The 12,887-nt window shown below is 31.5% G+C and overlaps 1 long non-coding RNA gene across 1 annotated transcript; it reads right to left on the bottom strand.

Moving 5' to 3' along the window:
• Window positions 1-8,103: 8,103 nt before the first annotated feature.
• On the bottom strand, window positions 8,104-10,875 carry LOC145794740 (uncharacterized). The gene is made up of 2 exons (XR_014334682.1): window positions 10,538-10,875; window positions 8,104-9,430 (listed from the first exon to the last, which is right to left on the bottom strand). It is a non-coding gene; the product is annotated as an uncharacterized LOC145794740 (long non-coding RNA).
• Window positions 10,876-12,887: the final 2,012 nt, after the last annotated feature.

Genomic DNA, 12,887 nt, shown 5'->3' with positions numbered 1-12,887 from the left:
AATCATGACAATTAACCCCCTGCACTTCTAGTCAAATCCCACTTTGATCCCTATACAAATGTCAATGTCCCTCTTTTGATACTTCATTTTTAAATCTTTAACAAAATCTAATCATGTGACAAAAAATGTAACTACGAAATGATGATAAGAGAGAAAAATTATCCATATTTTCCACCAATACACTTTGTCCTACGTGACAAGCACATGTGAGTTATATAATACAATATATATATATATATATATATATATATGTATGTATATATATGGTAAAAATTAAGATGAAAAGGCAATAAAGTAGAGTTTTTGAAATAATTAAAAAAAAATACAACAAAGAAATCAAATAAAAGGAAAAATGAATAGACAAAAGACTATGTTACTATAAAAAATATAGTTTCGTGATTCTAATTTATGTAAAATCCTAGTTCATCTTCTTAATTGTTCACAATCTACGCTTTGTTTTAGCCTAATACAGTTATATTTTGATGTAAATTTTGGAATAAAGTGTGTATTGGTGGAAAATGTAGATGATTTTCATAGAAATGGGACATTGATATATAGGGGGACCAAAGTAAGATTTTATCAAAACTATAGAGGGTTGACTGTCACAATTTCATATGCAAGGATCAAAATAGGATTTGACCAGAAGTGTAGTGTGTTGATTGTCATGATTTCATATGTAGGGGCCAAAGTGAGATTTTGTACAAATTGTAGAGGTGCAAAGTGTAATTTACCCTTCATGTCATGATCAACTAATTGATTACATTCTACGCTAAACAAAATTAACAATTATAATAATGCTAATAATAAAAATAGATAATGCTAAAGATAATAAAATATGGCCATAATTACTTAGAGAATAACAATTTATGGTCTGAATCGACAGACCAAAATCTACATGTCATAATTAATAAGATTAGATTTAACCATAATATATAAGTCCCAATTAATTAAACGAGACTTAGCTATTATCAACAAATATATATATATATATATATATATTGTTAGTGTCAACAACATTGTTTTACCAGGTAGTTTGCATCCCATTAATTTCCATGATAACAATTGTCCGGCCCTGCAGTTCATTTTTTCACTTACCTAAGAAAGAAATAAGCAATCTTTCATTTCTTTGACGGATAAACTTGAAATTGAAATCGTTCAATTTACCGATCAAATTCGAATAACTAATAACATTTTTAATTCAAAATGGATGCAATTTACTGCAAAATGATATGGTAGTTGTATTTTTATAATTATAAATTGTCATAATGGGTGTTTTAACTTTTCTTTTCTTTTTTTTTTTTTAAAGGACAAAATGGGTGGTTTAACTTGGAAAAGAAAATTGACAAATCTTATATAAAAAAGAATAAATTACCAATAAGTTTTAATAGTTTAACTTAATTTCTATTAAGTTCTATTGGAAGTCAGTCCTAGTAAAAAAAATAATTCTTTGTGATGCCTTTTTGTTGACTTTTTTTTGTCACGGTTATTATAAATTGTTACTAAAACTTACAATTAGTAATGTTTTTATGTGACAAAATTTTCAATTTGTCATTAAAAGTTAAAAATTAGTAACTTTTTTAGTGATGATTTTTTTAAATTATCACTAAAACTTATAATTAGTAATATTTTTTTTTGACAAAATTTTTAAACTGTCACTGAAAATTAATAATTAGTGATATTTTTTAATAGAGTTTAATAAAAAATACCGTTAATTATTACAGGATCTATTGAATAATCAGTCTACCTATTAGGATTAACACGTAAGTTTTCTTATAAAAAAATTTTAAGAAAATTTATATTTGCGTGGCCTTACCTTTTTTCCAAACAAAATAGATAGATCCTCTAGCAATAGTGGAAATGGAGCTGTTTTGTTCAGGGTTGTTCTCACCCGGGCCTTTATGCTAGGGTGGTCAAATCTTGGGTCAGATGAGGCTTACATTGTATACTAAGAGAATACAGTATATGTTATTCTAAGATTGGTCCCACTTAAACCGGCCTACCATCCAACCTAATCTAATTATTCTAAGCTTGCTCCTAAAAAAAATTTAAATCTCAGGCCCAACCACGTAATCTAATAAATATGAACTATTATTTTTTAATTTTTTACTTTCATCTTGAATGGATATTAAATTATTTAAATTCTTTCATTTATTATTTAAATGTAGAATATTAATGAAATTCAATGGTAAAATAAATATAATTTTTAAAGAATATTTTAATTTAAGCGCTTGAAAGAATTATATATATATATATATACACTTTTTTACCTTTTATATTTTTCATTTTATTTTATAATACAAAATCTCAGTATAGCTCGGCCCTATGGGGAAAACAAAATTTTCAAACCTTAAAAATATTGTACTAGGCTAGACAGGAGTGAGTGGGCCAGCAGGCCGATGGCCACCAAGTTTGACGAGTGAAAAAAAAAAAAAATTAAAAGGTTAAAAAGTTATTTAAAAAGTTAAAAAGTTATCATTATTTATCAAAAATAAAAAATTACGACTGCATATCTCTTAATTTTAATTTTTTTCTACACACTAATTTATATAATTTTTTAATATATATTTTTTTATAAAAAGTCAAAAAGTTAACCCCAACCTCTATATTTTTTTCCTTAATTTTTTAATCTAAAAAGATAAAAAAATACACTTATTTATGACACCCCAAACAGTGGGAACTTTTTGGTAAATATTTGACTTTCAAGCTAAAGCCCACCCCTGCATGTTCATTGAATTTTCTCAGGAAACTGCATCATTTTCCTACTTTGTACTTGACATAGACGCAAGAGGGAGATGAACTTTATCAGAATTGATTTAATTGAAATTTTGGAGTAAAATGTTTACGCCCCAAAATTAATTGATGAGCTTAGCGAGAACTAATAAAAAAATGTGACTGAGAGAACAAATCAGAAATGTGGGCAATGTCCACCAAATAAGGATTTTGCGTAATGATCTTACTGTGTTATTTACCATTACCACAACAATATATGTTAACACCTCCAACAAAATATATTCTGAGTATTTTAGATTAAATTTTTTAAAAATTAAATTTTTTAATTTTTGTAATATTTTGTTTTTAGTGAATATTTTTAAAATTTTAAACATTTTTTTTTTTTACTTTTTTAGGTACACCTTACTTAGATGGGAGATTTGGTGATAGCCCCCTCACTATCTAATTTGTCTTTTAAAAGGACAAGAATTATATAAGTACTTTCAAAACCCCTTAATATTTTAAAACTTGTTTCTTTTACTATATTACCCTCATAAAATTTTACTTTGTATGAAAGTAAAATTTTACTCTGTATGAAAGTAAAATTTTACTTTGTATAAAAGTAAAATTTTACACTCTGAAACTAAAAGTAAAATTTTACTCTGTATAAAAGTAAAATTTTACTTTGAAAAACGAGTAAACTGTGAAACTTTGAAGCTAAAAGTAAAATTTTACTCTGTATGAAAGTAAAATTTTACACTCTGAAACTAGGAGTAAAATTTTACTCCGTATAAAAGTAAAATTTTACTCTGAAAAACGAGTAAACTGTGAGACTTTGAAGCTAAAAGTAAAATTTTACTCTGTATAAAAGTAAAATTTTACTCTGAAAAACTAGTAAAATTTTACTCTGATTCTGTCAAATGAAAAAACAGAACAATAGAACCAGAGTAAAATTTTACTCTGGTTCTATCAAATGAAATTTGATAAAAAAACAACAAAAATAAATCAAAAACAAAACAAACAAAAACAAAACAAATTAATCAACAAATCAACATATCTAATTGAGAAGAAAAACTTCTAAAACTCGATCAACAATTACAAATCTCAATGAAAAGAATACATATGTTCAACAACACTCATACACACAAATATATATATATATATATACATATATTCTCAAAATCTTGAATGAGGAATGTAACGGCTGCGAGATCTTCAGATTTGGAGATTGTTTTCATCGTCTTCATCGGCTACGAGCTCAGATTTCAAATTTTTCATACGTATGATACTATATATATAAGGGCAATATTGTGATAAAAAAAATAGAAATTATAAAATGTCCTTATTAAGGTAAGCATTCCTTACTCAGGGACTTTTTGAAAGAAAATTAATTAGGTTATCCTTTACCTTAATAAAAAGGTCCAAAAGGAGGGTTCTATCAAAAATCCCTACTTAGATGTATCTAAAAAGTAAAAATTTTGTGAAAAAATATTTTAAAAAATTAATAAATACTGTTGACTTTTTGGCTTTCGAAGGTTATTTTTGTAATTATGAGCGTGCCAGCAAGGATCAATCAGTCCTTACAGAATTTTGATTGCCAACCAATTATCAGACGATTGTGTTGTAGTTCTTTCAGCCTCAATGAAGAGGACTTTTGCTGGTAGCTTGATTTAGGAGAATTTAAGCACAAGAACAGTTAAATAAAGAGCAATTGAAGCATTTCATTAGTGTGAAAAACTTACAATGGTCCAAACTCAGCCTCGTAGAGATTTACAGCGACAATCTATTTGAAACTACTCCTATGAATGAAGTACAGTGCAAGAATTTAAAGTACAGGAATGTAAAGAACAGGAAATATAAAAACTGGAACGAAATATGTAAAGTAAGACTGGTTTCTTGGATCTGAGTCTGTGGTTTTTTTCTCGGGTCTTCCCTTCTATTTATACTCCTCAAAGATGACTATCGAACTGCGCTTCAAACTGTCGAACTGCTTCTCCGTGATCACTGATCATGCTGCCTTACAAGTAGTTCCACTACGCCATCACTTGCAGTTAAGCTTCCCTCCTATATTTGAATTTGAATGTGAGTAACTGCTGAAGCCACGTCACCTTGCATCTCTTTGCTGATCCAATGTTACTCGGACCACGCAATAGACAATATCAACTGTCACGTGTACGATCAGGATCGAAGACTTGAACAGTCTTCCTATATTACCCTTACTCTGCCACATGTCTAACTATAATTGGTCTTTTACAAAATATGTAGCCAACAAATACATAAAAATACAAAAATTGTACTGAATTATTGTATTTTTTTTTATTTTTTGTATTTTGTGAATTTTTGAAAGATTTTTTTTACAATATTTTTACTTTTTAGGTGTATTTATGTTAGGTGTGTCTAAAAAATAAAAAAAAAATGCTTAAAATATTAAAAAAATTTAGTAAAAAAAAGCACGGAAAATAAGAAAGTAGAATTTTCTGAAAAGTGTTTTTGAAAAAACGGAACCAAGCAAGCTGATTGTTATTTCTATTTTAAACTCTATATATAATTTAATAATTCAAGTTTAAAATAGAAATAAAAAATAAATTATGTTGTTTGGTAAGTAGAATTACTTCTAGTGATAGGAATGACTCTGGAAATAATCTCATTTTTTTCATTTGATTTTACTCATTAGCAAATCAACGATTGATTTTTTTTTTTTTCTTCTCTTTATTCAGATCTAATGAATGAGAATGATTTATGTGTAGTATCCATAAATCACCACTTAAGTACCATAAAAATAATTTAAAAAATTTAATCAAGAGATGGTTCTTATTGTCTACCTTAATGTTGCAAGGATGGTTTGGATATTTAAAATTTTCCATTGCTTTAGTTGTATTTGTTGCTTCCATTGATTATATAATACATTTCCTTTCTTTGTCCTATTTTCTTCCTTTAATATGTGTGTATATATATATATAAAGGATCAATTAATATAATCACTTAGGTTGTGTTTGATAAAGTTAAAAACTGGAACTTAAGTATTAAAAATTGAATGTTGAATTTTTTAAACTGAAAAACTATTTGATAAAAATTTAAGTGCTTAACTAAAAACAAATTGTTTGATAAGGTATAAGATCAAATTTGAAATACATTATTTTTAAATTATATTTCAATTTTTATATTGTGATGGTGGTGGGTAATAGTAGTGGTGGTGGTGATGGTATGACGGTTATAATGGTGTTGGTGATAATGGTAGTGGTGGTGGCGGCATGATAGTGTTGATAGTGGTAGTGATAGCGATGATAATGGTGCTTATGGGAACAATGACAATTGTGATAAAGATTGTGGTAATAGTGGTGGTGGTGGTCATGGTGACATGATGGTGGTGGTGGCGGCGGCATAGTGTTGGTAGCGGCGGCAGCTACGGTGATGGAATGATGGTGGTGGTGACAACGGCACTGATGGCGGCGATAGTGGTAGTGGTGGTGAGTTTATAATAGTATATATCAATATTTATGTTTAGTATTTATAAATTCAGTTATAATTAAGTAAGTTTCATACGATTTAAAACTTTTCTTAAGTTTTAACTACAGTTAAAGACACACTTAAATTTTTAAGTAATATCAATTGTGGTTATCAAACGGACTTAATTGATTAGTACTTGATACATTCAGTTTTAAATGCTAAATTGATAAAGTTGAAAAATGATGACTAAATTGAAAATTGAATGATGAATTTTTTAAACTAAAATGTTGTTTGATAAAAATTGTGCTGAATTAAAATAAGTTATTTGATATGTACAAGATCAAATTAAAATTTATTATTTTTAAATTATATATTTCAATTTTTATATTGTGATGGCGGTAGTGATGGTGGTAGTGGTAATGGTGATGGTATGATGGTGGTGGTGGTGGTGGTGGTGGTGGTGGTAGTGGTAGTGGTGACGGTGGCATAATGGTGGTGGTAACGATGGTTGTAGTAGTAAAATGATGGTGGTATGGTAGATAATGGTGATAAAGGTGGTGGTGGCGGCGGTGGTAGTGATGGTAGTGGCATGTTGGTAGTGGTGGTAGTTGTAGCGATGGTGGTGATAGTGGTGGTGACGGCAACAATAGCATGATGGTGGTAGTTGTAGTGGTGATGGTGATGATGGTGAGTTTATAATAATATATATCGATACTTTTATTTAATGTTTATAAATTCAGATAAATTTAAATAAGTTTTATGTGATTTAATTTTTTTAAAAATTTTAATTTATATTTTTATTTTAAGAGGCACTTATTTAAATGATATCAATTATAATTAGTAGTTGATTAAAATTGAAAATGCCAAGCCTCCACCTAAAAAATTCAAGTAGGAGAAAAAAATAAGATAGTGAGATATCTTTACAGTTGGATTCCACCATCATTGAAGTTTCGAGGAAACTACAATAGGCTTCATTTTTCCTAGTTGCATTTGACTTTTGATTTTTATCAGATTTGATTGGATCTTTTTTGGTGAAATGTTTTTACTCCAAGTTTACCACACAATTTCTTGTTGGGAAAATTACACTTGCTCAATTATTATATTTTTTACTTTATTCTTTTAAATTAAAAATTTGGTATAATTTACATCTTTTATTTTTTGAAATTTTTTAATCCTTTCTAATAAAACGTACACCATTTATTGTGTCTTCACATGTTCTTCAATTATTCAATACAAATGAAACACCATATAATCGTACTCTCAGATAACATAATAATCACCTCATTTTAAGAGGTATTTATTTAAATGATATCAATTGAGATTAGTAGTTGATTAAAATTGAAAATGCCAAGCCTCTGCCTAAAAAAATTCACAAAGTAGGAGAAAAAATGGGGTAATGAGAAATCTTTATTGTTAGATTCCATGGTCTCGTTTGACAATTTAATATTTTGGTTTAAAAGTTAAAAAATTATTAAAAAAATTAAAAATCTAAAACTTTTATCAACAAGTCACAAATTTATTTTTCTCTCTACTTTTTACATATTTTTTTGTAAAAAGTTAAAAAATCATTCCAAATATATTAATTTTTTTAGTTTATATTTTAATAAAAAAATCAAAAATTAATAAAATAACTTATTAGTAACGGAGGCCTGAAGTTTCGAGGAAACTACATTAGGCTTCATTTTTCCTGGTAGCATTTGACTTTTGATGCAATGGGGATGCAACTTTATCAAATTTGATTGGATTGTTTTGGGGTGAAATGTTTTTACTCCAAGTTTACCACACAATTTTTTGTTGGGGCTTCTGAGGGCTTTTTGCCATTTTCTGTGGAGGTTTTTGCATCCTCCCTTGGTCCTTTTCTCATCGATGTGGAGTGATGCAAATTGAGTTAACCTTATGGGCTTCCAACATTACTAGAAGAAGAAGAAGAAGAAGAAAAAAAAAGTAAAGGAAGAAAAAGTTATGCAGACTGATTGAATTCATGATGAATGATACATGGATTTGATTTAAACCCTGGTTGATAAAGACTTATAAATTCAGATTGCTAATGGTTAATCCTATGGATTCATGATAACACACAAAAGCTAAAATTTGAATAGTTACTATTCTCCGTAAGATTTGACTGACAAATCGATGTTGGCGAGTTGACTCAAGACTGATAGGCAGTTCATGTCAAGTGTTAGGCTCTTTTGAGCTTTTCTCTAATATTGATTGCAAGTACATCCCTTGTGACTCTATTCTCATCTGCACCTTCTTTTGTACCTATGACATATTGGGAAAAAGAAAGAGGAAAAAAATAAAATAAAAATCAGACAATGGCCAAAATCCATGGCATGAATTAGCAAAAGGTTTGTGACACACTATAAAGTAAAGTTAAGAGGGAAAATGATTGTCAAACTGTCAAATGATAGAGATCTCATTGCCTCTGCAATAGGCATTTCATTAGCAACATATATTCTTTGCACAGCTCTAGCGAGACTGACCAGAAATCTCTACCCCCAAAAGCGGCTGAGACTGTGCACTGTCTGACACAGGAGTCTGGGAATACAACAACAACATATCCATTCTCACAGCCACTTTAGAACCAGCAGCTATTGTACTGCAATTGTGATCCAAAAGAATGGTACCACTAACCATCATTTTAAAAATAAATAAATAAATGTAAATATATATATTAGTACAAATGCAGAATGGGAAAAATAATGGATAACTTAATTACGTAGATGAACAGAAATGAATAACTACAAAAATGATTTACTAGCATACATTCTATATTAATCATCAAGTACAATCTTATAATTCCAGCTGCTACACTCTTGTCACTGGAAATTGGAGACAATTTCAGACTTTCAGCACAAAATGTAATCTTTAGACATTTTTGTTTCACGGTCATCTCGGTGCTAAGATCAAAGTCCAATCCCATTTGCAATCCAAACTAGACCATCTTAGATAGCACACACAAAAAGGTCATCTCGGTGCTAAGAGCAAAGACCAATCCCATTTGCAGTCCAAACTAGACCATCTTAGATAGCACACACAAGAAGCTAACTTCGTTCTACATACCGACTGCTTGATAAATTATTACATGAACTAGTTTTTGAGACATTTCAAATTTTGACACACCAATAATCAGCAACAAAGACAGGTTAAAGAAGTTCAGCTAAAATCGATCATTTCTCCAATAACAATAACTGACAATGGAAATTGAACTCCTAATATCATGCATCATATGGAACAGGAACATTTCAAAATGAATCACATTTGTCATTAATCCCTGTTGAAAAATATAGAAATCCCCTAGATGTTGATTTGTGATTATGTATCAATTTTAGGCAGAATATAACAATCCCAATCAAACAATCAAACAATCAAGACAAAGAGACACAACGATATACCGTGGAAAAAAACCACAATTGGACACCTCCAACTGTGATAAAAAAACCACGGGCAACAGCCACAAGACAATCCACTAAGAAGAATAAAAGGAATTACACAGGTATACTCTCAATTACCTAGCGAATCCACAACGCCTAATTGAACCAACCTTTAAGTGCCTCTTCCAACCACATCTTCACCACGGAATTGTCTTTCTGATGAGCCACTCCGGATTCCACCAAAGCTTCAGGCTCGAATTCTTCAGAATCCACAACTGAAGAACAACTCTCTCTTTTGTAGAACAAAACACAACCTTTGATGTACTCTTTTTAAACCATGAGTTGAAGAACTCTTCTCAAAAACATCAAAGAAAAACTCCCAAGTATCCCCAGATATAAATCCTAGAAACCAAAAAGAAGATCTGGAGCAGTCCAATTAATTCCTTAGTTTTGGGAGAAAACCAAGTATTTATAGAGAACCAAAGCAATCCTAATTTCAGAAGAAAACCAACTCTTTAATCAAATCTGGAAATCTGGGATCGCGCGGTCCGCTCGAGCTCAACACAGCCCGCTCGAGCGGACTGACCAAAAACTGCGTGCGAACAAACTGAGATGCGCTCGAGCGTAGGAGAATCCGCTCGAGCGTAAAATCACACCCACCAGTATTTTTTCAGGCGACTGCAGAGATGCTGAGAGCTTCCAATATCCGCTCGAGCGCCTGTTTCCCCGCTCGAGCGGGAAGGCCAAAACTGGAAAAACTGGAAAAATATAACATGATCGAACAGGCAACTTTGAATGCATTTTTGCATTTTGCTCAGCTCGATCCCCGTCATAATCAGCGAAGTGGCAATTTTGAAAGCATTAGCATCACAAACTTCTCTGAATGGCACAATTCGGGTTGGATTCGCATCTAAACACTCATAGCCTCACTGAAATAAAAGTGCGAAAAGAAATACAACTGAAAGGAGTTTTGTCAAACGGGATTGCCAAGAAATAAAACCTAACACCTGTTATAAGAGGTAGCTAAACATGTCCTGTTGAATGATCTCGACTCAACTCAGGTTCAGAATGTTAATCCAAGTGAGATGAATCAGTCCAATAGTTTAAGAGCTTAAGAAATATGAATGACATGTTAGTCATATGTTTAAAACTTGACGAAATTTGTTTTACATGTTTATGAGTTGATGGCCCCTGCCTGAGGTTAATTGATCCGTTGATGTGAACCAAGATCCATTTTCTTGTGCGTGTAAGAAAATAAACAAACCAAACATGAATGTGATCTTTTAGAGCAAAGCAATAGGTCTTTACAAAGAAGTCCACAAACATTCATACTGAACAAGGACTTTAGCCTTCAAGAATACCAAAGGACATTTTGTTTAAATATCACTTTACTACTAATTTTACTGACAAGCAAATATGTAAGAATCATTTCAAGAAACATTCAAATAAGTGAAAGAGAATTTATCTTGGTCTATATGGAATGTCCACGTGTAGTGAACCAAAATTTCTCCAAGGCCATTTCATGTTGGTGCCCCACACATCAAACACTTGTAGTGAACCAAAATTTTTGAAGTTAGAAGAAAATGGCGAATTCTTTGCTTTGATATATTACTTGAGTTTTTAGACTCCATCATATGATATTCGTCTTCCATAATAGGACAAGATCATGGATAAGATCATGCATTTTGAAAGTAATGTTTCCCATTTCTTTGTCCACATCTCGGAAAAAAGATCTCCAATATAACTCATTCCATATCCCATTTTCATTATCTTCCAACTCCAGTTGTCCATTAGATGAAATGAAGCCATTAGCCATCCAAAGATGAATTAAATTTTCCTTTTTAATTCTAGAACCTATATATATATATATATATATGAAGGCACAATAAACAAAACATCGTCTCAATTTCAATGGAAAATTATAGTAGCTTAATCTTATGGAAGGCAATATAGAATTTCCATTATGGGGCAAGTTCCAAATTTCACTTTCTTTAACAAAACACCACTCATTTTCCTCACTTTTGAAGAGCATTAGCCCTCTAAGGGCCTTTGCAGCTAAAGGTACACCCCCACACTTCTTCACTATCTCCTTCTCAATGGCCACAAGGTTTGGTCGTTCTTCATTTTCGTGTCCAAACGTTCGTTGCCTGAACAAAAGTCAGCAATCTTCTTCAAATAAAAATGACAAGTGATGCGGTGAAATAGTTCCCAAGATTGATGCTACCTTTTCAACATTAGTAGTAATGACAATGAAAGCACCTTTTGATCCACATGCTAGTAAATACTTCAGCCTGTCCCACTTCTCTTGATCTTCGTCCCACACATCATCTAATACTACTTACAAGCAAGTATCTTTTCCCATTCAACATCTCTCAAAGCTTTTTCAGCAAAGAATCTAGGTTTGAGGCTTCACAGGTTTTCTCAGATATAGATACTATTTCTTTTATCACCCATTTTGCATTGAAATCCTGAGAAAATAAACGCTAAATTTAGGCTCAAAGTGGCTTTTTATCCTATTATCATTGAATATCATTTGGGCAAGCGTTGTGGTTGAGTTAGAGCAGAGCTGGTTTCACTGTCAACAAACATTTCAACAATCTTTTCTTTATCTTCTTCTCTTCCATACATTTGTGGTTGAGTTAGAGCAGAGCTGGTTTCACATCTTTCACTAATTCAACTCGCTTCTTCACAACCACCTCACGTAAATGAAACTTCATCTGCCGTTCAGCTATTGCATTTAAGTTCTCTATGGTCTCTTTATCCTATTTTATATCTTGTGACGAAAATGTTCTCAACAAGATAACAAGTGAATGAAGAAGCGCTCACCTTCTTCTTCAGAGAACCATATTTCCATCTCAGAACTTCTGTTGTGCAATCATCCTGTAGACACCCTATTTTATTCGACTATAAGATTCGGATAGCTCCATGATATCCCCAATGAAGAAGAAAGAAAGAATACTATTCCTTAGAAAGTGAGAATCTAGAAATCTATTGAACAGAGTGTTTATCCCAAAAAATAGACTATCAGAAGCCTGTTGACATGCGTCTGTGTTGCCCCGCACACACCAGAAAGAAACTAGATGTGCCGCACTACAAGAAAGCAACATAGTACAAACCAGAAGCACAGCGGCGCGTCATATGGCCTTTTGGCACACGCCATTTGAAAGTGGCGAGCACCATCTTGTTATGCTGCGCGCCATAGTGGCTCTTCTTGCGCCATCTTCGCCCAGAAAGCTACTGTTCCTGTCCCACCAGGTCTAGTCTAGTTGACTTTGGCTCGACTCTTCAAGACATTTTGTCTATAAATAAGAGCACTATTCACCCATTTAGAGAGAGAGAGAGAGAGAGAGAGAGAGA

The sequence above is a fragment of the Camellia sinensis genome, chromosome 7 (assembly GCF_055761805.1).
Source record: "Camellia sinensis isolate YWXY chromosome 7, ASM5576180v1, whole genome shotgun sequence".
NCBI lineage: Eukaryota > Viridiplantae > Streptophyta > Magnoliopsida > Ericales > Theaceae > Camellia > Camellia sinensis.
Note: the sequence above shows the minus strand (reverse complement) of the source record. Positions and strands in the feature narration are given on the sequence as shown.